Source organism: Wyeomyia smithii, chromosome 1 (genome assembly GCF_029784165.1).
Source record: "Wyeomyia smithii strain HCP4-BCI-WySm-NY-G18 chromosome 1, ASM2978416v1, whole genome shotgun sequence".
In the NCBI taxonomy this organism is placed as follows: Eukaryota; Metazoa; Arthropoda; class Insecta; order Diptera; family Culicidae; genus Wyeomyia; species Wyeomyia smithii.
Genome location: NC_073694.1, coordinates 99,416,664 through 99,438,451, shown reverse-complemented (window position 1 = coordinate 99,438,451; position 21,788 = coordinate 99,416,664). Strand labels below are relative to the sequence as shown.

The window sequence follows — 21,788 nt, the reverse complement described above, 5'->3', positions numbered from 1 at the left end:
CCAAGATAAATTAAAACGATATCATTTCTTATCACATGATTGAATTTGCAACAGCAGCATGCTGCAGCAGTATTGCTAGTAAAGTTCAATGGTGAGCCGTTCATCAGATATTCATTCAGTCTGGAGTAAATATCTTTTTCCACAAGCAAAGTAGCGCCTTGCAGTCTTCAAAAGAGTTTTTCCCAGGAAAATTTGCTATAAATATCATGTATTGATATATTTTTAGGAGCCAACTGGACATCTCTATAGAAAAAGTTTTGAAAAAGTGGTTTTTCCCATATAAAATCGTATGGAAGCTTTAAAAATCGGGCGTTTCACCGATCGATCTGAAAACTTACAAAGTTGTTATAGGACCCATAAGGAACACTAAAAGTGTATGGGAGCGAAAAAATAACACCATCACTTTTTTCCTATATAACCGTGTCCCAGTCTAATGATTATATCCATTTATGAAAGCGCGCAGTGCAGTCAAGTTTCTCTAATTTGGACAAAAGAATAGAATGATTGATCGAATCAAAGGTAGCTTTTGGATCGGTATACAGTCATGGAGAAAAAAATAAATACACATGCAGTGTTGGATGATTTTTCGTATTTTCGCAGTGATTTTAATTGTTGTACGATGTCATGTTACGTCATTAAGATCTGCAGACACTCTTTTTGAAAGAAGAACGAAGAAATAACTGGAGAAATTTCTTTCTCGGTGATTTCAAAAATTTTTTGCGTGAGTTAGTGTTTTTAAAGTGGCGACAAAAAAAAATACACTATTGAAATACATATACAAAACAATCCAAATTAGCTTTCTTTCTCTACATATTGTTAGCAAAGTGATTTTTGACGTTACAAAACTAAATGAGGAAAAAAAAACTCACTTTTAAAATTTTTTGGCCTGTTTTTTCTTTTGTAAAGCCATATTCAATCTTCGTGGAATGTTTACCCCCAGGTTTTCACGAGTAGAAGCTGAACTAGCATTTCACGCTGCCTGTCCGACGTTCCATAAGTCTGTTTTATTCTTTGGATGATGCTTTGCAACCTAGACTTTCCCAATCTTCCATAGAATTTCCAAAGAATTTAAATTAGGAGTCTGCGCTGGTCAAACTAATAATTTTATATTTTCGTTTGAAAATCATCTTCGTGTTTTCAATGCTGTATGTTTAGGATCGTTATACTGCATAGAGATCCAGCAAAGTGGCATATTTTCTTCGGCATAAGGAAGCAAAATCGACCACCTAGGTACACAGGAAACTTTATTCTACGTCAAAAGCGACACATTTTGGCAAGAACTGAATTTTCTAAAAAGTTTTTAGACTAGAGTGCAACTAAATGGCACATCGTGTTTTGGTCGGATGAGTCGAAATTTAACCTTTTGGTTCAAACGGTCAGCAGCTGGTGAGAAGACCGGTGAATTCTGCCTTCAACGCACAATTAACCACGAAAGTAGTAAAATTTGGAAGTGACCACAAAACGGTTTAATATTGCTTTCTGAACCCATTGATTTTATAACATGGACTATGAATACTAACGACTGTGTAGAAGTTTTACGTAGCGCAATGCTTCCGTATGCCAAAGAAAACATGCTTCTACGTTGGAGAGTTACGATCCTATACATACAGCATTGAAAACACGAAGATGATTTTTAAACGAAAATATAAAATTATTAGTTTGACCAGCGCAGACTTTTAATTTAAATCCTTTAGAAATTCTATGGAAGATTGGGAAAGTCTAGGTTGCAAAGCATCATCCAAAGAATAAAACATACTTATGGAACGTCGGGGAGGCAGCGTGAAATGCTAGTTCAGCTTCTACTCGTGAAAACCTGGCGGTAAAAATACCCGGAAGATTGAATATGGCTTTACAAAACGTTAAAGGTCACTTTGTCAACGATATGTAGAGAAATAAACCTAATTTGGATTGTTTTGTATATATATTTCAATAGTGTATTTATTTTTGTCGCCACTTTAAAAACACTAACTCACGCAGAAATTTTTCGTAATCACCGACAAAGAAATTTCTCCAGTCATTTCTCCGTGCCTCTTTTAAAAAGAGTGTCTGCGGGTCATAATGACGTAACATAACATCATACAACAATTAAAATCAGTGCGCAAATACGAAAAATTATCCAACACTGCAAGTGTATTTATTATTTTCTCCATGACTGTACATTGAAACTTTAGAAGCCAAAATTGAACTTTAGAGCCAAAATTTTTAATACAAAGCGATGCGAATTTTATAAGATTTGTTTCCACCGTACTGCCGTTCTACGCATAGTTGTCCCATGTTACTTTTGGTCGATTTTCGTTTGTTATCACCAATGAGTCTATTTTCATGTATATTTTTAAAAAACTTTTAAAAATAACATTGTTTGTTCCGGAACTCTTGAAAAACCATACCAAGTCTGTTTGTCCCATCGATGATTTTCTATACATATTTGTCCCAATAGATTTTTTCTATTCTAATTCATCCCACTAACAACTAATTCCCATATTTACAACTTAAGAAGTGCTACAGAGCACTAAAGACTTCTCCTAACATCATCTGGTTACATTACGGGTTTCAGAAATTCGGTAACGAAAATCACTTTGCTTGATTATTTAAATGCGGTGCGCTCATATCTTTGTTAGGGATACCTAAACCTTGTTTGCTGGTTCGTAACCTGAATGATTTTCTTGTTCGAGCATATAAGAAGATGAACGTATGAGATTCATACTAATTGGAAGTTGTAAGAACTGCCTTTTTTTTGTAGCCAAAATGGGGAAAGCCCAACAACGTTCAAATATTGTATGATAGGAATGGGCAATCTAGAAACAATAATTCCCCTTTGTCATCTGATACTTATTCAAATAACCTAACTTTCATCTCGACTATCATCACTTGTGTATAAACACAACAAGATTAGCGTGATCATTTTCGTGAAAGATTAAACAGCCTTCTTTCCCCAGTACGAACTTTGTATTGGGAAACATCGAATGCACGTGGTGGGACTGATATGCGTAGAAATTACCTTTTGGAAGGCAAATTTCTCGGCATTATTGTCCCAGTGGGTATTTTATGGAAAAGAGTGTTGGATCTAAAAACCTTCAACTAGATTTATTAAAAACAGTCTATTGCAAGGTAGAACTGGCTAGAAACCTGTAATTGCATTTATCACATTGACGCAATGCGTAAAAGTATTGTAAAACTTTAACATCGTTTTTCTCGTTTGCATGATTTAGAACATGGGACAAATATGCGTAGAATGGCAGCGTACGACCTCTAAATATGCATGTTTTTCATTGCATATACAATTGCGACACGCAGCAAAAAATGTGTTGTTGATGATAGTCTCGAACAATTTAGATTCTGCGCGAGTTAGCTTTCTTTACTTTCATATACAATTGCGACACGCAGCAAAAAACGTGTTGTTGATGATAGTCTCGAACAATTTAGATTCTGCGCGAGTTAGCTTTCTTTACTTTCTCTGCTATAGTCAAATATCGAATGCTACTTTAATTCTACTCAAAATTATATTACCCTAAACCTACAGTTCACTTCATGCTGTCATGTTCGCCCGATGTTTGTAAACGCCCAGAATGCTATCGCCAGCATGTGGTGCGATGTGACTAGGTCACTGATGCCCGATGACGGTCTACTCGTTGGCAACATGTGTTGCGTCGTATTCAAGTCATCGGTGCTCGGCGGTGGTCTCGTTGCCTTCGCACGGTGAGTGGTGTTGGTGCATCCTTTTTCCAGGATGAATCTTCGTTGCTAACTCGTCCCCCCTTAAAGATTCGGTTCCATCCGAATCACGTCTTGGGTCAATGTTCTGAACCTGGGTTGAAGGTCGGCTAGCTGCTGCGTCATTCCGGACTCTATTGTTGGATTGTGGCCTTGAGTTGAATTACTGCAGTTGATTCGAAGAGTTTTGTTTCTGTGGACGAGATAACTCAAGAAAAATACGAAACCGATTATAAATGGCGTGATTGCCATTCCTCCAAAGATACTCCAATGAGGGAACTGCAAACTGGTACTATTTAACCGGAGCAATTCCAACTCCTTCCGATTCTCCAATTGAAGATGAATTTGATTATGAAGGTGTTCCATACTGAGATTAAGTATCTCTCGTTGCTTTTTGATATGAACTCCGTCTAAATGAAGTTGGATTGGATTACCTGGCAATGTTCGAGTCTTCGAAATATATAAAACGTCGTTTATATATAAACGGCAGTTATTAAAAGAAATGAGAAATGACCCTGAAAGAGTTCTGTTTGGAATTCCACAGGTTGTTGATAGTGTAAAATTTCTCATAGTGTTTACTAGTATGTGTGTTTCGTCGAGAAAAACGATTTCCTCTTCGACAGGGTTCGAAGTATAATTGCAAGTCGCAGGCTCTCCACTCAACAACTTGGGTATACATGTTGAATTATCCGGTTGAATTTCGTGTACGGAAAATATAGTTGGTTCGATTGAATTAATTTGATAAGTTTCATCATGATGATGATGATGATGGTCCCACCTCATACCCCTACATCGGTTTGAGCTGGTCGATTTATCTAAGTAAGATATTATATAGAGTCATACAATGTAACCAGTTGGCAAACAAATAACGGACTGGTTATTAATACAGACATAGTAACCCTTCAAAAGAATACCAATAATTTAACAATGAGTATAAAAAAACGATTTAACAATGAGTATAAGAAAACGAATACCATCATGGATCCAAGGCTCATCCAGAACGTTTCCAACCCGAAAATTATCTGGACTTGGTAAGGAATTGAACCTAACATTTAGGAGTGTTAACTAATCAGAATTGATTCTGGATAACGATCCAAAACTACGAGAGAGATCCTGTGATACTATAGTTCTCGATAACGAGCTTTACAGTCCACAGGCGAACCCAAGCCTTTTCAGTTTTTTCTCCCAACCCTAGTTCAAAATCGTAAAAACAGATAAATATCAAAAATCAGAATAACAGCATATATGCTATTTCATACCAAAAAGCAACTTTCCAACCCGATATGCTTTTTGTTTCAATTTCAGGGGTTTAATCCTGATGTACTCAATATCCAGATTGTCTATGTCAGTCTACGCGCGCGTGGCTCAAACATGTGTAGTCGACTCTTTTTTCAACTCTACTATTAAATATTATACAACTAATTCAAACAAAAATCCATCATCATCAGTGAACATAATAGCTTAGTTTACCCAATAAATTAAAAAAAAAATACATAAATTTTACAATCTTCGTCATTATTTACAAAAAATTCTATATAATCTGTCTACAAAACAGACTTTATGTGTGAAATACAGAGCCTTTTAAACTCCGCCATTGTTGCTGCACGTTTTACCTGTCTTGGCATCGAATTGAAAAAATTTATTCCTTTGTACAACAGAGAGTTCTGTGATCTTCCAAAAAAAAATTTGGTATTCTAGCATCATCCGCGTTTCTAGTGTTGTACCTATGAAAATCACTTCCCCTATCAATTCGATTACACAAATATCGAGGCAGCATATTATTAAACATTTTATATAGAAACACCATTGTCAGAAAATATACTCTTTGCTTCACAGAAAGCCATTGCAATGCGTCCAGCATAAAACTCGAGGAAGTGTATCTATTACATCTTAATATTAATCGCATAACTTTATTTTGTAAGCGCTTCAGTCTCAATATTTGTGTATTGTTTGCATAAAATAATATGGATGGGCAAAAATCTATATGTGGTGAAATGATTGACTTATAAAGACTAATTTTACTACTAACAGTCAATTCATTTTTCAAACGGCACAGAATACCGTATTTTTTGCCATTTTCTTGATGACATTGTCAATGTGAGACTTAAAAGTTAATTTGTCATCAATAATCACTCCAAGATACTTTATTTCGTTTACGCGATCAATCGTCTCACCATCAATTGCAATATTTACGTCTGCTCTGGAGTTGGCAGAAGAAATGATTAAGTACTTTGTTTTGCTAATATTTAATTTAAGCTGTTTAAACTTCAACCAATTCGCCAGATAATGTAAATCTTGATTTAAAAGTGCCACGACGTCATTAGGATTCTTAGCCGCAATGAACAGAACAGTATCATCAGCAAATAAATTGATATCGCAAAACCGTAAAACTCGCTTCATGTCACTAATATAAATAATGAACAAACTGGGCCCTAAAACACTTCCTTGCGGTAACCAAGTGTATTAGCAATGGAATCAGATTCAGAATCATTAAAACGAGTCTTCTGAGTTCTAGCACACAAATAGCTCTCAAACCATTTGTATGCTGTCCCTGCGATACCAAAGCGCTCCAATGTTTGTAACAATAAGGGCCTAGAAATTGTTTCAGAAGCGCGTTTTAGATCCAAAAACACCGCAAAAATAGTTTCTTTAGCCTCGATTTTTTCTTTCCATTTTGCTAACACCAGATTCAAAGCAGACTCACAAGAGTGACCCTCTCGATAACCTGATTGCTCTGGGATTAGCAAATCATTACTATTTAAATAATCCATCAGCTGGCCTTTCACAACTAGTTCTAAAATTTTCTCTAATGTGTGCAACATATTAATGGGGCGGAACTCTTCGGCTTTATCCGTCCCATTAATCTTGGGGATAGGAACCACAAGTGATTCCTTCCAAACCTGAGGCACGTGCCCTGTTTGCAGTGATTCATTGATAAGGTCCAGCAGATCGTGTCCAATGACATGAGAGCAATCTTGTATTACTTTTGCGTTGACATTGTCGATACCAGCCGATCTCTCCAGAGAAAAACAAATATCTTTCAACTGTGCAAAAGTAATAGGATGAAAACCAGAAAAATTACAGTTATTATGGGCCGGCTGTATTATTTCGAGAGGTTCGTTGACCAAATCAATACTCTGATTGATCGATTGAACACTATCAACGAAATAACTGTTGAATTTACTTGCAATCACTCGCGCCGAATGTTCTTCTAAGCCATTAAAAGTTATGGTTTGCGGGCAACTATCTTTACTTTTTATTAATGTTTTTAAAATTTTCCATAACTCTTTGCTATTATTTTGATGTTGATCAATCTTCCGTTGTATATATTCACTTCGTGCCTTTTTCAAGGTGCGTGAGTATATATTCCGCGCAGCGGTTTACCTATTCCAATCATTGCTATCATTACTTTTGCAAAATTTTTTGTACTTTTTATCTCTTTTACGTTTTAAACGCAAAAGTTCTAAAGAGTACCAGCTGTTCGAATTATGCAATTCAACACACTTTTCGGAAACTAGGCTATTGATACACTCTTTTAGCGTGTTAGTTAGAACAGCTGCTTTATTGTCGAAATTCCCTGTTATTGGCTGAAAATTCAGGCTTCTCGAAACAAGCTGAGACATTGCTTGCTTCGAGTATCTATTCCAACACTTAAGAGTCAGTTCGCGAGAACCGCAACCACCTTTACAAGGGAGATTGTATCGAGGTTCTCCGATTTGGCTGAAACTTACAGGGTTTGTTTATCTATATAATAGAGCAATGTTTTGCATATTCTCAGATTTTTTTAATTGGGGTAAGTGGGGTAAAAAAGCCCACCAAAAATTAATGTCAAAAAACTGCTAAAAACGTAAAATTGCTATAACTTTAAGTTAACTGAACCGATTTTCATGAAAATTGGCATGTTTGTTTTACTCTATAAAAGGAACAAAAAGAGTGCTATTTGAAGTAGCTGTCAAGAATACATGCTGAGAAATTTGCATTTTTCTAAAAAAAAAAGGTGATTTTCACAGCTGTTTTTCTCTCACCAACAGATCTAGGATTAAAATCCAAACAATACGATTTGTAGTGCAACTCAAGAGCTTTCCTTTGATATATAAAGAAAATGCGCCGTTATAAAGATGCATGAGAAAATCCAATTTTTCTATAACATGTTTTTGACCATTATTTTGTACCCATTGTGCGAGAAGCGCTACTCCGTTTTGTGTCATTGTCCTCCAATTGGGCTGTAATTTTCAGGTTACGTTTGTTTATGCATTGTTATATCGAAATTTGAGGTTTTTTGAGAAAAGGGTAAGTGGGGTAAACAGGCTCTCAAAAATCTTGTGTTCAAAAACTGCTCACATCGTAACATATGTAATTACTTTCGGCTTACTCTCGAAGTTACACGATAAAATGAAAAAAAATGGCCTAACAAGCCAGTCGTCGTATGTTCGAGTCCCGGCTCGGGAGAGACTGTTAGTGTCAGTAGAATCATAACGCAATAACGCATAGCCCCGCAATTGTCCTGTATACTTAACAGTTGACTGCGAAGTCTGTGTATAATAAAACAGAAGGTCGAGTTCCGATACGGAATGTAGCACCAAGGCTTTCCTCTGCTTTTTAAAAGAATGTGCACGCTTGCTTATAGCAACACAAGCGGCATTACTGCTCACTAAGCATAATTTCAAAATAATCGTTATTTTTCTGGTCGATGAAATCGTCATCGAGTCTGTTTGTCTGTGTAATTACCTTCCATAGGGAATTCATCAATCCCAACTATCTTCCCCCCCCCCAGCGTCCCCAACCTTTTTGGCTATGCCTTTGTCACCCAGGAACCTTCCCTATTCATTACTACCCACTCGGGAAAATAGTTACGCCGGCCCTGGTGCTTACCACAAGCAGAAATCGATTTCAGTGCGCATTTTGTAGCCATTTTTACTGTAAGTTGGTGGAAAAAAGATTCAAGTAGGTAATTAATTATTTAAAAATTCACTCACCTGATTGAAAACTACGCAAACAATCAATACAGTTCAGTTTCAGCCGTTGTAGATGCGGCAGTTTTTGTTTTCTTTAAAATTGCACTAAGAAATTCTCAAAACTTTCACTTACTCCATCAGACATGATATTCTCTTTAGCTTGACACTTTGCTGTATTTCGCATTTTTTTCACGTTCGCAGTTTCACTTATTAAGAAATAATCTGATAAGTGATAATCCACTGCGAATTCAGTTGTACCTCGTTTGTCTTCCCTTAGATTTTATATGGTATAATTAGCATGTTCTAAGTATTTGATCTCGAATCATGAACTTCGGAGAACAAGAAACTAACGAGAGTTAGCTCTTCAAGCAACTGATAACGAATGATTAAATTTTCTCTTAATTCTGATTAAATATTATATTAGGTTTCTAAGAAAACGTTGCTCTAGTAACTATTGATATTGGTCCAGGGTCGGACTCAACATAGCATGCAAAATTTCAACAAAACTCAAAATTATAGCGGAGTAACGCTTCTCGCACAATGCGTACAAAATAATGGTCGAAAACATGTTATAGAAAAATTGGATTTTCTCATGCACCTTTATAACGGCGCTTTTTTTTTATATATCAAATGAAAGCTCTTGAGTTGCACTACAAATCGTATTGTTTGGATTTTAATCCTAGATCTGTTGGTGAGAGAAAAACAGCTGTAAAAATCACCATTTATTTTTAGAAAAATGCGAATTTCTCAGCATGTATTCTCGACAGCAACTTCCAATAGCCCTCTTTTTGTTCCTTTTAAAAGGTAAAACAAACATGCCAATTTTCATGAAAATCGGTTCAGTTTACTCAAAGTTATGGCAATATTACGTTTTTAGCAGTTTTTTGACATTATATTTTGGCGGGTTTTTTTACCCCACTTACCCCTTTCCAAAAAATCTGATAATATGCAAAACATTGCTCTATTATGTAGATAAACAAACCCTGAAAGTTTCAGTCCAATCGGAAAACCTCGAAACAAGACCTAGTTGCGGTCTTCGCGAACTGGCTCTTAATTTTTACTTTATTATCACGGTTTTGATCATTCTCAAGTACAACACAAATTGTCTCATGATCTGTGATTTTATAATCGGCCTCAGTGAAAGAATGGACATTATCAAAATTCGAAAACACGTGATCAATTAATGTACGAGAGTGTCTGGAAATTCTCAATTTGTTTATATCTGTTGCAGTGTTTGACTCTTCGTCTTGTTTTTTCAAAGGCGTCTATGTTGTCGTCAATTGCAACGTCCGTCTTATTTTTATTATGTAACGATAAGTCCTTTTTCTGTTTAATGGTGAGATTTTTAAAAACGGTCTCAACAATCGTCTGTGAACTGTTCGATGATAGGATTATTTCGTATGGTGTAAACCTGGTGCATGAATGGATAGTGGAATTATATTTATGGATAGAAATATTTACGAGATCGATCACGGACTTCTCAGGATTTTCTGCTTTTTGAATCCGATATATTTCTAACAGTGTAGAATGCAACTTTTCAACGATTCCATTCATCTCACTGCGACCGGTAGCTGTAACGTACGGTTCGATCTCATAAGTATTGTAAAAATGCACAAGTTCTCCCGTCATGAACGCTTTTTTGTTATCCATAACTAAGACTTCTGCTGGTTGATATTTTAGAAGGATATCTTTTATTGCTGGGGTTAGGTCTATAGCAGCTCGAGATTCAATTAATTTGATCTGAGCAAATTTTGAAAATTTATCAATATATTTAAGAAAACGCAGGTTCTCTAAGAAAAGAATATCTATATGGGCGATTTGGAATGCTCCAGTTGGAATAGGAGTCTTTGGAAGAGGGAAATGGATAGGGTTACTATCATATTTGCATTCGTGGCAAATGCGACAGGTTGCGATGAATTCTTTGATCTTTGGCTGGAATCTAGGAAAATAGAATCGCCTAAGAATTTGTTTTTTATTTTCCTATCATACTATCATATTTGCATTCGTGGCAAATGCGACAGGTTGCGATGAATTCTTTGATCTTTGGCTGGAATCTAGGAAAATAGAATCGCCTAAGAATTTGTTTTTTATTTTCCTCTGCACCTCTGTGGGCTCTTAGATGTTCGTTTTTTATAACGTCCCATTGCAGATTCTCCTCTTTGACGTCCTGTAAAAGCTTTTGGGTGAAACGAATTTTTAACGTCTTACTGCTTCCAAATTTATCTTTGAAGACTTCTTGGATTTTCCCCATTATTTTTTCAGACGTTAACAATCCGTTAACCTTGGTGGGATTGAAATGAGTTTTCAGGGCCTGAAATGAAGTAGAATCATTAATTTCGTTAATTTGTACTGTAATCCTAGTAAAGCCTGGAAATGGCTCTTCTGTCGCTATTTGGTCTGGTCCTTCTTTAATAATCACTTGGTGTTTGAATACGTTATGCGGTGCTACTGTGGAAACGATACAGTAGTCATCACTAGTGTCTGTGGAGTGTTGTGTTCCCGTCATTGAACAAACAATTCTGCTGAGTGCGTCCGCAACTACATTAGTCTTCCCCGGTTTGTACACGATCTTGTAGTCGTGCTCTTCCAAATATGCCTTCCAGCGCTTAAGCTTGGCGTTCGTGTTTCTTGGAGATAAAGCGAACGTTAGTGGCTGATGATCGGTTAAGATTTGAAATTTCGATCCATAGAGATAGTTTCTAAGCGTTTGCAATGCCCAAAAAATGGCAAGCATTTCTTTTTCTAGTACTGAATACCCTTCTTCGGTTTTTGAAAGTGTTCTAGAGGCAAAGTGAATAGGTTTGTCTTTCCCTAATTCTCCTTGTGACAGAACTGCACCAATTGCAAAATCGGAAGCGTCTGTTGTCAAAATGAAAGCTTGATTATAGTCTGGGTAAATGAGTACATCAGATGACGAAAGCAGGCTTTTCATTCTCTGAAAACATTGCCTTTCTTTATCGTTCAATGAAATTTTTGACGTTGACTAACGTCTATATCGAAGTTAGGCCCCTGAATTTAAAAATCTAGTAATTCAACCAGGGAAAACCAGAGAAAAGTGGTCAGGTTTTGAGCGCTTATTTTGCAGTCATCTATAATCAGGTTTTCGAGGTTTTGGCATCAATCGATCAGAAATTCTTTTACGGTTAAATTTATGTAACAAAAACAAACTATTGTTTGAGATACACTATTGAAAAATTGGTAATTAATATCGATTGTCTAAATCATACCGCGCAGCCAATCACTACCTCTCTTCCCAAGCACAGTCGACACTAACGGATACAATCGATCTGACTTTGTTGTTATTGTTGTTGTCACTTTCTGTTTCCGATGTTTATGCTGCTGCTAGCGGAAAAAACCTTGCAAATATGCATCTTTTTGTTGGTGTTAATTTTATGACAGCGGCCGGCACCCCATCATTCTGATTCCAAAACCGCACCAGTGACATGCGGACGCTAGGTGATAGCAGCTGAAAGGAGGAAATACAAAATAGTACTGGTCATCTCGTGCCGGTTTCACCCGTAATGCTGGTGGCTTTAGTAGTAAATGGCTACTGCAAAACACTTAAATGGCTGGAATTCTGGACGGACTAACCAGGAAACTATAATCGGCAACTGGCACCTTTTGGTGCCTCGAAATTTTGGTACAGAAGCGGCTAATTGAATTTTCTGTTTTACCAAATGCTGCTGCTAGCGGAAAAAAACCTTGCAAAAATGCATGTTTGTGTTGGTGTTAATATTACGACAGCGGCCGGCGCAGCTTTCAAGAAACATTTGTCTCTGCCATTTCATCATCTATGTAGCCCATCCCTCTTTCTATTTATCTGACGAAGCCTTGGTATAAAACGTATCGTTCGAACATTTCACCCCATCAGTTTCATTATTAAACCGTACCGGATACATACGGACGCTCGGTGTTAGCAGCTAAAAGGAGGAAAAACAAAATAGTACCGGTCATCTCGTGCCGGTTTGATCCGTGATGCTGGTGGCTACTGCAAAGTACTAAAATGGCTGGAATTCTGGACGGAAACCAGTAAACAAGAAATCGGCAACTGGCACCTTTTGGTGCCTCGCAGTTTTATAATAGAAGCGGTTAGTTGAATTTTATGTTTTACAATTGCTGTTGCTAGCGGAAAAAAAACCTTGCAAAAATGCATGTTCATGTTGATGTTAATTTCACGACAGCGCTAGGTGTTAGCAGCTGAAAGGAGGAAATACAAAATAGTACCGGTCATCTCGTGCCGGTTTCACCCGTTATGCTGGTGGCTTTTAGTAGATTAACCAGAAAACAACAATGTAATCGGCAACTGGCACCTTTTGGTGCCTCTAAATTTTGTTACAGAAGCGGCAAATTGAATTTTCTGTTTTACCAAATGATGCTGCTAGCGGAAAAAACCTTGCAAAAATGCATGTTTGTGTTGGTGTTAATATTATGACAGCGGCCGGCGCAGCTTTCAAGAAACATTTGTCTCTTCCATTCCATAATTTGCGTAGCCCATCCCTCTTTTAATTTATCTGACGAAGCCTTGGTATAAAACGTACCGTTCGAACATTTCACCCCATCAGTTTCATTACTAAACCGTACCGGCTACATACGGACGCTATCTTGAAAGAATTCTGGACGGACTGACCAAAAAAATGGATATATTCGGCACCTGGCCCCTTTTGGTGCCTCGAAATTTTGTTACAGAAGCGGCTAATTGAATTTTCTGTTTTATTACAAAATGCTGCTGCTAGCGGAAAAAAAGTAGGAGGGTGGTATTCAAGACACGACCGCATGACGTTGGACTACGGTATTCTTATATTCCATTAAAACAAATAATAGAGAGAATTGCAACTCTAGTATTTGCTGCAATTTTATCTAACAGTGCATTTCTGGATGCTGAGACGTTAAAACGTTATAAATAATAATATATACTAAAAGAATGGATATCTTTTATTTAATCGCTGTCATTTCATACATATTCGAATCAACCCTTTGTTTGCTAAAATTTTCCTATCTAAGCAAAAAGCAAACTTTACGAAACTATCTGAAATTGGAGCCCAGAACGATTCAACCGAAAATTTTAAATTCGAAAATTGTTTGACATTTAATCGATAAAACTCATGCTAGGTTAGTTCCAGCCCAGCATATAACTTCATGTATTTGAAAAACAAAAACGTTTGGTTCAATAACTCAATATAGCAAGAGCTCAATCACACGTTTTTCGGTAGTTGTTATCAAGGTTGGGGCGAGTGACAGGAAAATATCTTAACTTCTTCAGTTGTGATTTAGAGCATTTCTAATTGTTTTGTTATTTTTCACGATAGCGACAAGTTTGTTTCTTTCTCTGTGTGCGAGAAACAAAATCAAAACCGCGCACCGAGAAACAAAAACGAAAATTTAATGAATGCTCATTGAGAAAACTTGCAACTTTTTTTACCAATAACTTATGATACTCAAAAGAACCCGTTTTGATCTAAATCAAATTTCTAGTAAATAAGTGTTGATCATTCATAGGTAGTAATTTTTCCTCGATGAATAAAGACTGGCTGAAGAAGTTAAAATCGCTGCTGTAAAATCAAATTCACAACTGTGTCCGTTAAGACGTTTTAATATTTTCAATGACAATAATAATCTTCGAAAAACACCCGCTAGTTATTCACACACATGCTATAACTATCTAAACACGCGTTAAAACTATTCATACACACGCTGTAGCTATAGCTATCCATACACACGCTATTCCTTTCCATACATCCGATACAACAACACGCATAAGCTATCCAACCATGTGCTATTACTATCCATACATACGCTATAACTAATCATTACACACGCAGCAGCTATCCACACACAAGCTATAACTATCCGTACACACGCTGAAGATATACACGCAATAGCCATAATATGCTACACTTGCTAGTGTCTTACACACGCTATAGCTAGCCATACACACGCAACAGCGCCATCCCTATCATCGCAAATGTCATAGCAATACAGATGCACATACGCTATATGTGCACACTGCACACACACCCAACGTTTTCAGCCAACGATATCTGAATTGGATTACCGCTGGTGGGGTCCAACTCAGATCGAAGGAGCACCGAACTGAATGAAGAAATGCAGCTTCCCACTACCTTCGCCGCTGCTGCCTGATACCACCGCTCTGGTTCTGCTGCAGCTCAGTTTGGCCGCTGGAATCAGCCACCGCTGCTGATTATACAAGACCGGCCTGGTGGCCTTTCACTTGTTAACTGAAGACTGCTATGAGACGACACAGGCTATTATATAGCCCAAAGCAAAAATCCATCCGCGAGCAAACAAGAAGCGAGCTTGTGATTGGTTGAATGTGCACGACTTTTAACACAACTTTTAACTAGTTTAGTATCGAAAACATATTTAAATTACTATATGACAATCTTGCGCAATATTTCCCCTATCAATCAAGCCATTGGTGTTTAGAATCTGTTCAGTGGTAATGATAAAAGAAGCATTTTAAAACGGTGTTGAAACACCTGTTGCAGCTACCGAAAGCGAGCTCGTTATTGGTTGAAAGCTGTGAGACTGTTTACAAAGTCAGATCGGTTGTATCCGTTAGTGTCGACTGTGCTTGTGAAGAGAGGTGGTGATTGGTTGCTCGTTATGATTTAGACAATCGTTGTGATTTATCAATTTTTCAATAGTGTATCTCGAACAATAGGTTATTTTTGTTACATAAATTCAACCGTAAAAGAATTTCTGATCGGTTGATGCCAAAACCTCAAAATTCTGAAAAGAAATGACTGATATATAAGCGCTCAAAACCTGACCACTTTTCCCTGGTTTTCCCCGGTTGAATTACTAGATTTTCAAATTCAGGTGCCTAACTTCGATATAGACGTTAGTCCAACGTCAAAACCTTGCAAATATGCATCTTTTTGTTGGTGTTAATTTTACGACAGCGGCCGGCGCCCCATCATTCTGATTCCAAAACCGCACCAGTGACATGCGGACGCTAGGTGATAGCAGCTGAAAGGAGGAAATACAAAATAGTACCGGTCATCTCGTGCCGGTTTCACCCGTAATGCTGGTGGCTTCAGTAGTAAATGGCTACTGCAAAACACTTAAATGGCTGGAATTCTGGACGGACTAACCAGGAAACTATAATCGGCAACTGGCACCTTTTGGTGCCTCGAAATTTTGGTACAGAAGCGGCTAATTGAATTTTCTGTTTTACCAAATGATGCTGCTAGCGGAAAAAACCTTGCAAAAATGCATGTTTGTGTTGGTGTTAATATTATGACAGCGGCCGGCGCAGCTTTCAAGAAACATTTGTCTCTTCCATTCCATAATTTGCGTAGCCCATCCCTCTTTTAATTTATCTGACGAAGCCTTGGTATAAAACGTACCGTTCGAACATTTCACCCCATCAGTTTCATTACTAAACCGTACCGGCTACATACGGACGCTATCTTGAAAGAATTCTGGACGGACTGACCAAAAGCATGGATATATTCGGCACCTGGCCCCTTTTGGTGCCTCGAAATTTTGTTACAGAAGCGGCTACTTGAATTTTCTGTTTTATTACAAAATGCTGCTGCTAGCGAAAAAAACCTTGCAAATATGCATCTTTTTGTTGGTGTTAATTTTACGACAGCGGCCGGCGCCCCATCATTCTGATTCCAAAACCGCACCAGTGACATGCGGACGCTAGGTGATAGCAGCTGAAAGGAGGAAATACAATATAGTACCGGTCATCTCGTGCCGGTTTCACCCGTAATGCTGGTGCCTTTAGTAGTAAATGGCTACTGCAAAACACTTAAATGGCTGGAATTCTGGACGGACTAACCAGGAAACTATAATCGGCAACTGGCACCTTTTGGTGCCTCTAAATTTTGTTACAGAAGCGGCAAATTGAATTTTCTGTTTTACCAAATGATGCTGCTAGCGGAAAAAAACCTTGCAAAAATGCATGTTTGTGTTGGTGTTAATATTATGACAGCGGCCGGCGCAGCTTTCAAGAAACATTTGTCTCTTCCATTCCATAATTTGCGTAGCCCATCCCTCTTTTAATTTATCTGACGAAGCCTTGGTATAAAACGTACCGTTCGAACATTTCACCCCATCAGTTTCATTACTAAACCGTACCGGCTACATACGGACGCTATCTTGAAAGAATTCTGGACGGACTGACCAAAAGCATGGATATATTCGGCACCTGGCCCCTTTTGGTGCCTCGAAATTTTGTTACAGAAGCGGCTAATTGAATTTTCTGTTTTATTACAAAATGCTGCTGCTAGCGGAAAAAACCTTGCAAATATGCATCTTTTTGTTGGTGTTAATTTTACGACAGCGGCCGGCGCCCCATCATTCTGATTCCAAAACCGCACCAGTGACATGCGGACGCTAGGTGATAGCAGCTGAAAGGAGGAAATACAAAATAGTACCGGTCATCTCGTGCCGGTTTCACCCGTAATGCTGGTGGCTTTAGTAGTAAATGGCTACTGCAAAACACTTAAATGGCTGGAATTCTGGACGGACTAACCAGGAAACTATAATCGGCAACTGGCACCTTTTGGTGCCTCGAAATTTTGGTACAGAAGCGGCTAATTGAATTTTCTGTTTTACCAAATGATGCTGCTAGCGGAAAAAACCTTGCAAAAATGCATGTTTGTGTTGGTGTTAATATTATGACAGCGGCCGGCGCAGCTTTCAAGAAACATTTGTCTCTTCCATTCCATAATTTGCGTAGCCCATCCCTCTTTTAATTTATCTGACGAAGCCTTGGTATAAAACGTACCGTTCGAACATTTCACCCCATCAGTTTCATTATTAAACCGTACCGGATACATACGGACGCTCGGAGGAAAAACAAAATAGTACCGGTCATCTCGTGCCGGTTTGATCCGTGATGCTGGTGGCTACTGCAAAGTACTAAAATGGCTGGAATTCTGGACGGAAACCAGTAAACAAGAAATCGGCAACTGGCACCTTTTGGTGCCTCGCAGTTTTATAATAGAAGCAGTTAGTTGAATTTTATGTTTTACAATTGCTGTTGCTAGCGGAAAAAAAACCTTGCAAAAATGCATGTTCATGTTGATGTTAATTTCACGACAGCGCTAGGTGTTAGCAGCTGAAAGGAGGAAATACAAAATAGTACCGGTCATCTCGTGCCGGTTTCACCCGTAATGCTGGTGGCTTTAGTAGTAAATGGCTACTGCAAAACACTTAAATGGCTGGAATTCTGGACGGACTAACCAGGAAACTATAATCGGCAACTGGCACCTTTTGGTGCCTCGAAATTTTGGTACAGAAGCGGCTAATAGAATTTTCTGTTCTACCAAATGCTGCTGCTAGCGGAAAAAAACCTTGCAAAAATGCATGTTTGTGTTGGTGTTAATATTACGACAGCGGCCGGCGCAGCTTTCAAGAAACATTTGTCTCTGCCATTTCATCATCTATGTAGCCCATCCCTCTTTCTATTTATCTGACGAAGCCTTGGTATAAAACGTATCGTTCGAACATTTCACCCCATCAGTTTCATTATTAAACCGTACCGGATACATACGGACGCTCGGAGGAAAAACAAAATAGTACCGGTCATCTCGTGCCGGTTTGATCCGTGATGCTGGTGGCTACTGCAAAGTACTAAAATGGCTGGAATTCTGGACGGAAACCAGTAAACAAGAAATCGGCAACTGGCACCTTTTGGTGCCTCGCAGTTTTATAATAGAAGCGGTTAGTTGAATTTTATGTTTTACAATTGCTGTTGCTAGCGGAAAAAAAAACCTTGCAAAAATGCATGTTCATGTTGATGTTAATTTCACGACAGCGCTAGGTGTTAGCAGCTGAAAGGAGGAAAGACAAAATAGTACCGGTCATCTCGTGCCGGTTTCACCCGTTATGCTGGTGGCTGTTAGTAATAAATGGCTACTGCAAAATACTCAAATGGCTGGAATTCTGGACGAAAATAATCGGAAACTGGTACCTTTTGGAGCCTCGAAATTTTGTTACAGAAGTTTTGTAAAAGAAGCGTTGCAATTCCCTATACTATTTGCTTCAATGGAATATTTTTTTTTTTTAAGAATACGGTAGTCAACGTCATGCGGTCGTGTCTTGAATACCACCCTCCTACTTTTTTATAAGAATTAGGGGTTCTCTCCCCCCTTAAGAGATTTGTTAATGGTTTCGCAATTTTTGCAAAATCTTTGACAAATCGACGATAATAACCCATCATTCCCAAAAATCCTCTAAGTTCTTTAAGACTCTTTGGCTCTGGGTATGAATTAATTACTTCGATTTTGTTTTGGTTAGGTTTGATACCATCAGCACAAATGATATAACCTAAAAATTCAATTTCGTTGTGTAAGAACTCAGATTTATCAAGCTGGATTTTTAAGTTTGCATCGTTCAAAGCCTTCAGAATTGTAGCTATATTCTTCAAGGCTTCTCCCAAAGTTTTTCCAAAAATGATTACATCATCAATATAGACATAACATATTTTCCCAATATACTCTCTTAATACGTCGTCAATGGCACGCTGGAATGTAGCGGGAGCATTTTTTAAGCCAAACGGCATACGTGTGAACTCGTATTTACCGTTTTCAATTGAAAAAGCTGTCTTTTCGATATCGCACTCTCTCATTTTTATCTGATGAAAACCGGATGCTAAATCGAGGGTGGTGAAAAATTTTTGACCCTTCAGTTGGTCGATTACATAATTAATTTCTGGCATTGGGTACCGGTCTGACACAGTTTTTTCATTCAGTTTACGGTAGTCCACTACCATTCGAAATTTCTTTTTTCCTGACGCATCAGATCGTGACGTCCAGGCAGAACGTGATGGTCGTATTATTCCGTCTTGAAGCAATTTGTTGATTTGATTGTTTACTTCCTCGGCATATGCCCTCGGATACATATAAACCTTTTGGTGGACTCGGTTGTCTTTATGACACACTCTACTTCGGTACTGCAGGTCAACTTTGAGTCGGGTGTGTGGAATGCTTTCACATGTTCGCTCAGTACTTCGAGTAGCTGTTTTTTTTACGCTGGTTGAAAGATGAGCCGTTCTGAATGTTGTGTTTTGCCTGAATTGTTGTCTTGGAGTAGGTCATTTTCAATTGTCTGTTGCATATGGTTTTCGCTGTGTGGCGTTTGTCGTGTTGAATTATTGGATGTTTTCTTCTGTGGACAATAAGATTCGAGTGGAACATGTAATTTTTCGTTTCCTTTTGAGAGGTGTAGTATATTGTTAGAAAGGTCTATAACTGCGTTGAGTGCGTTTAGAATTTCAGTTCCAACAATTCCAAAGAAGAATGGGTGAAATTTATGTAACAAAAATGTACCTACATGGTTGATTTTTGGTGAGAAAAAATTTATATCGATAGCAGATGTGGCATTGAATGTACCATTGGCACTGGTTATGTCGTTGGCACTGAAGTTGTATGGTCTGCTGCTTTTGTAAGCCCATGCAAGATTCGGGTTAATTAGGTTTATATTTGCTCCTGTGTCGATTAAAAATGGAAATGTTCCTGTTGTCGTTTTTAAGTTGATGTAAGGTAAACTAGGCCTCACCAACTTGGGTTCCAATCTAAAAAATTCGCTGAAGTTGAAGGCATTTGGTCACTGTATGAAAAATGTTCCGCTTGCTCTTCGTATACATTATGAAATTCACCATGCTGATGTTCGTCGTACTGTGAATATGGGTCGAACGCTTGAGCATTGTAATGCTCATAATCATTAAATTGTTCTGCTTGAGCTTCGGGTAAGGTGTCAATTGGATGGGCTTGCCTCTTGAAAGGCACCTGATTTGGTTGTGGGAGAAATCTCTGCATGTCGTTCGGGCGATTACCATAGTTGACGTTTCGCGTGCGGATACTATAATCAATATCCATTGGTTCCGGCCTAGGCTGAGGTTTCGGGTAAAATGGCCTAGGAGGAGGTTGTATTGCTTGTTGATTCTGGAAGAAAGGACGGCAGCTTTGCCCGGGGTGCGGTGGCATTCTATGTTGCTCAAAATGTCTTGGTGCTGGAATTGGTGGCGGAGCGGGAGGGTGTCTTCTTAGGGGTGTCCTTAGAGGTGTTCTATCGACTTCCAAGTCTCTCGGTTTGGGTATTATGGTCGCATGTTCGTTCCGAAAGGGAGCTGATCTGACATCTAATTATAGTACTCTAAACAAAACTGGTACGCCTGATTCAGCGTTTTTGGGTTAAATGTTTTCAATAGCTGACAGTGAGGTTTTTCTAGACCTCTAATAAAAGCGTCCGTCGCTTTGTCACGAAAATAATTAATGTGTGACTCCGCGTGTTGGAAAAATCTTTCGTCTGTTTGTAGCTGTGCTACTATAGATGATAATAGTTCGTTAATCCTTGAAAAATACCCACTCAAACTTTCGTTGGAATACTTTTTCACCGAACTTAATTCATAATCAAGAGTTTTTAGATCTCTTTTATCTCTATAATAGAGAAGTAGAGTTCTTTTCATTTCCGCCCAATCATAATAAACATTGTTCGAGTTCAAGATATCGGCGGCTTCGCCTCTAATCTTCCTATGAACCGAACGTTGTATTTGCTCGAGTTGAGCATTAGTTGCACCCGCTTCTCGGTACATGCCAGAAATACCTTCCACATCGATTAACCAAGCCAATAATTCTGTTGGTTTCCCATCAAAAGGTTGGAGGTCACGGATAAAATCCGGAAGCCGTCCAATATCAATGAACTGCTGCATCGTTAATGGAGGGGTTTCTTCCTCTACAGCGTTCGGAGCTGGATTCGACATAATTCTACCGAAGTAGAAGTCTAATCGACTCTTTTTCTTAATTATGATATTACTTTTTTCTTCTACTTATATAAATAAAAATCGTTTCACATTGCCAGCTAGTCTGGACTTTTTTAATATTCACTTCAAATTAAAAAAATTATAATTGGAAAATTACTCACATGAATTTTACCAGCATTATTCAATACTGGATTTTTTGTCCGGGGGTGTTATCCTTCGTCGTTCGCGGGGAAGCAGGAGCAGGTACTTCGGATGATCCTTGTACCAATCAAGATGTATGTATATATATATATATATATATATATATATATATATATATATATATATATATATATATATATATATATACATATATATATATATATATAGATATATATATATAT

General features: G+C 38.0%; 1 protein-coding gene across 1 annotated transcript in view; it reads right to left on the bottom strand.

Moving 5' to 3' along the window:
* Positions 1-21,585, bottom strand: part of LOC129719070 (cytochrome P450 315a1, mitochondrial) — a 33,485-nt gene extending 11,900 nt beyond the window's left edge. Inside the window, exon 1 of the mRNA XM_055670438.1 lies at positions 21,567-21,585. The gene's annotated coding sequence lies outside the window, so the exon portion shown is untranslated. The remainder of the gene's footprint in view (positions 1-21,566) is intronic.
* Between the last annotated feature and the right edge of the window lie 203 nt (positions 21,586-21,788).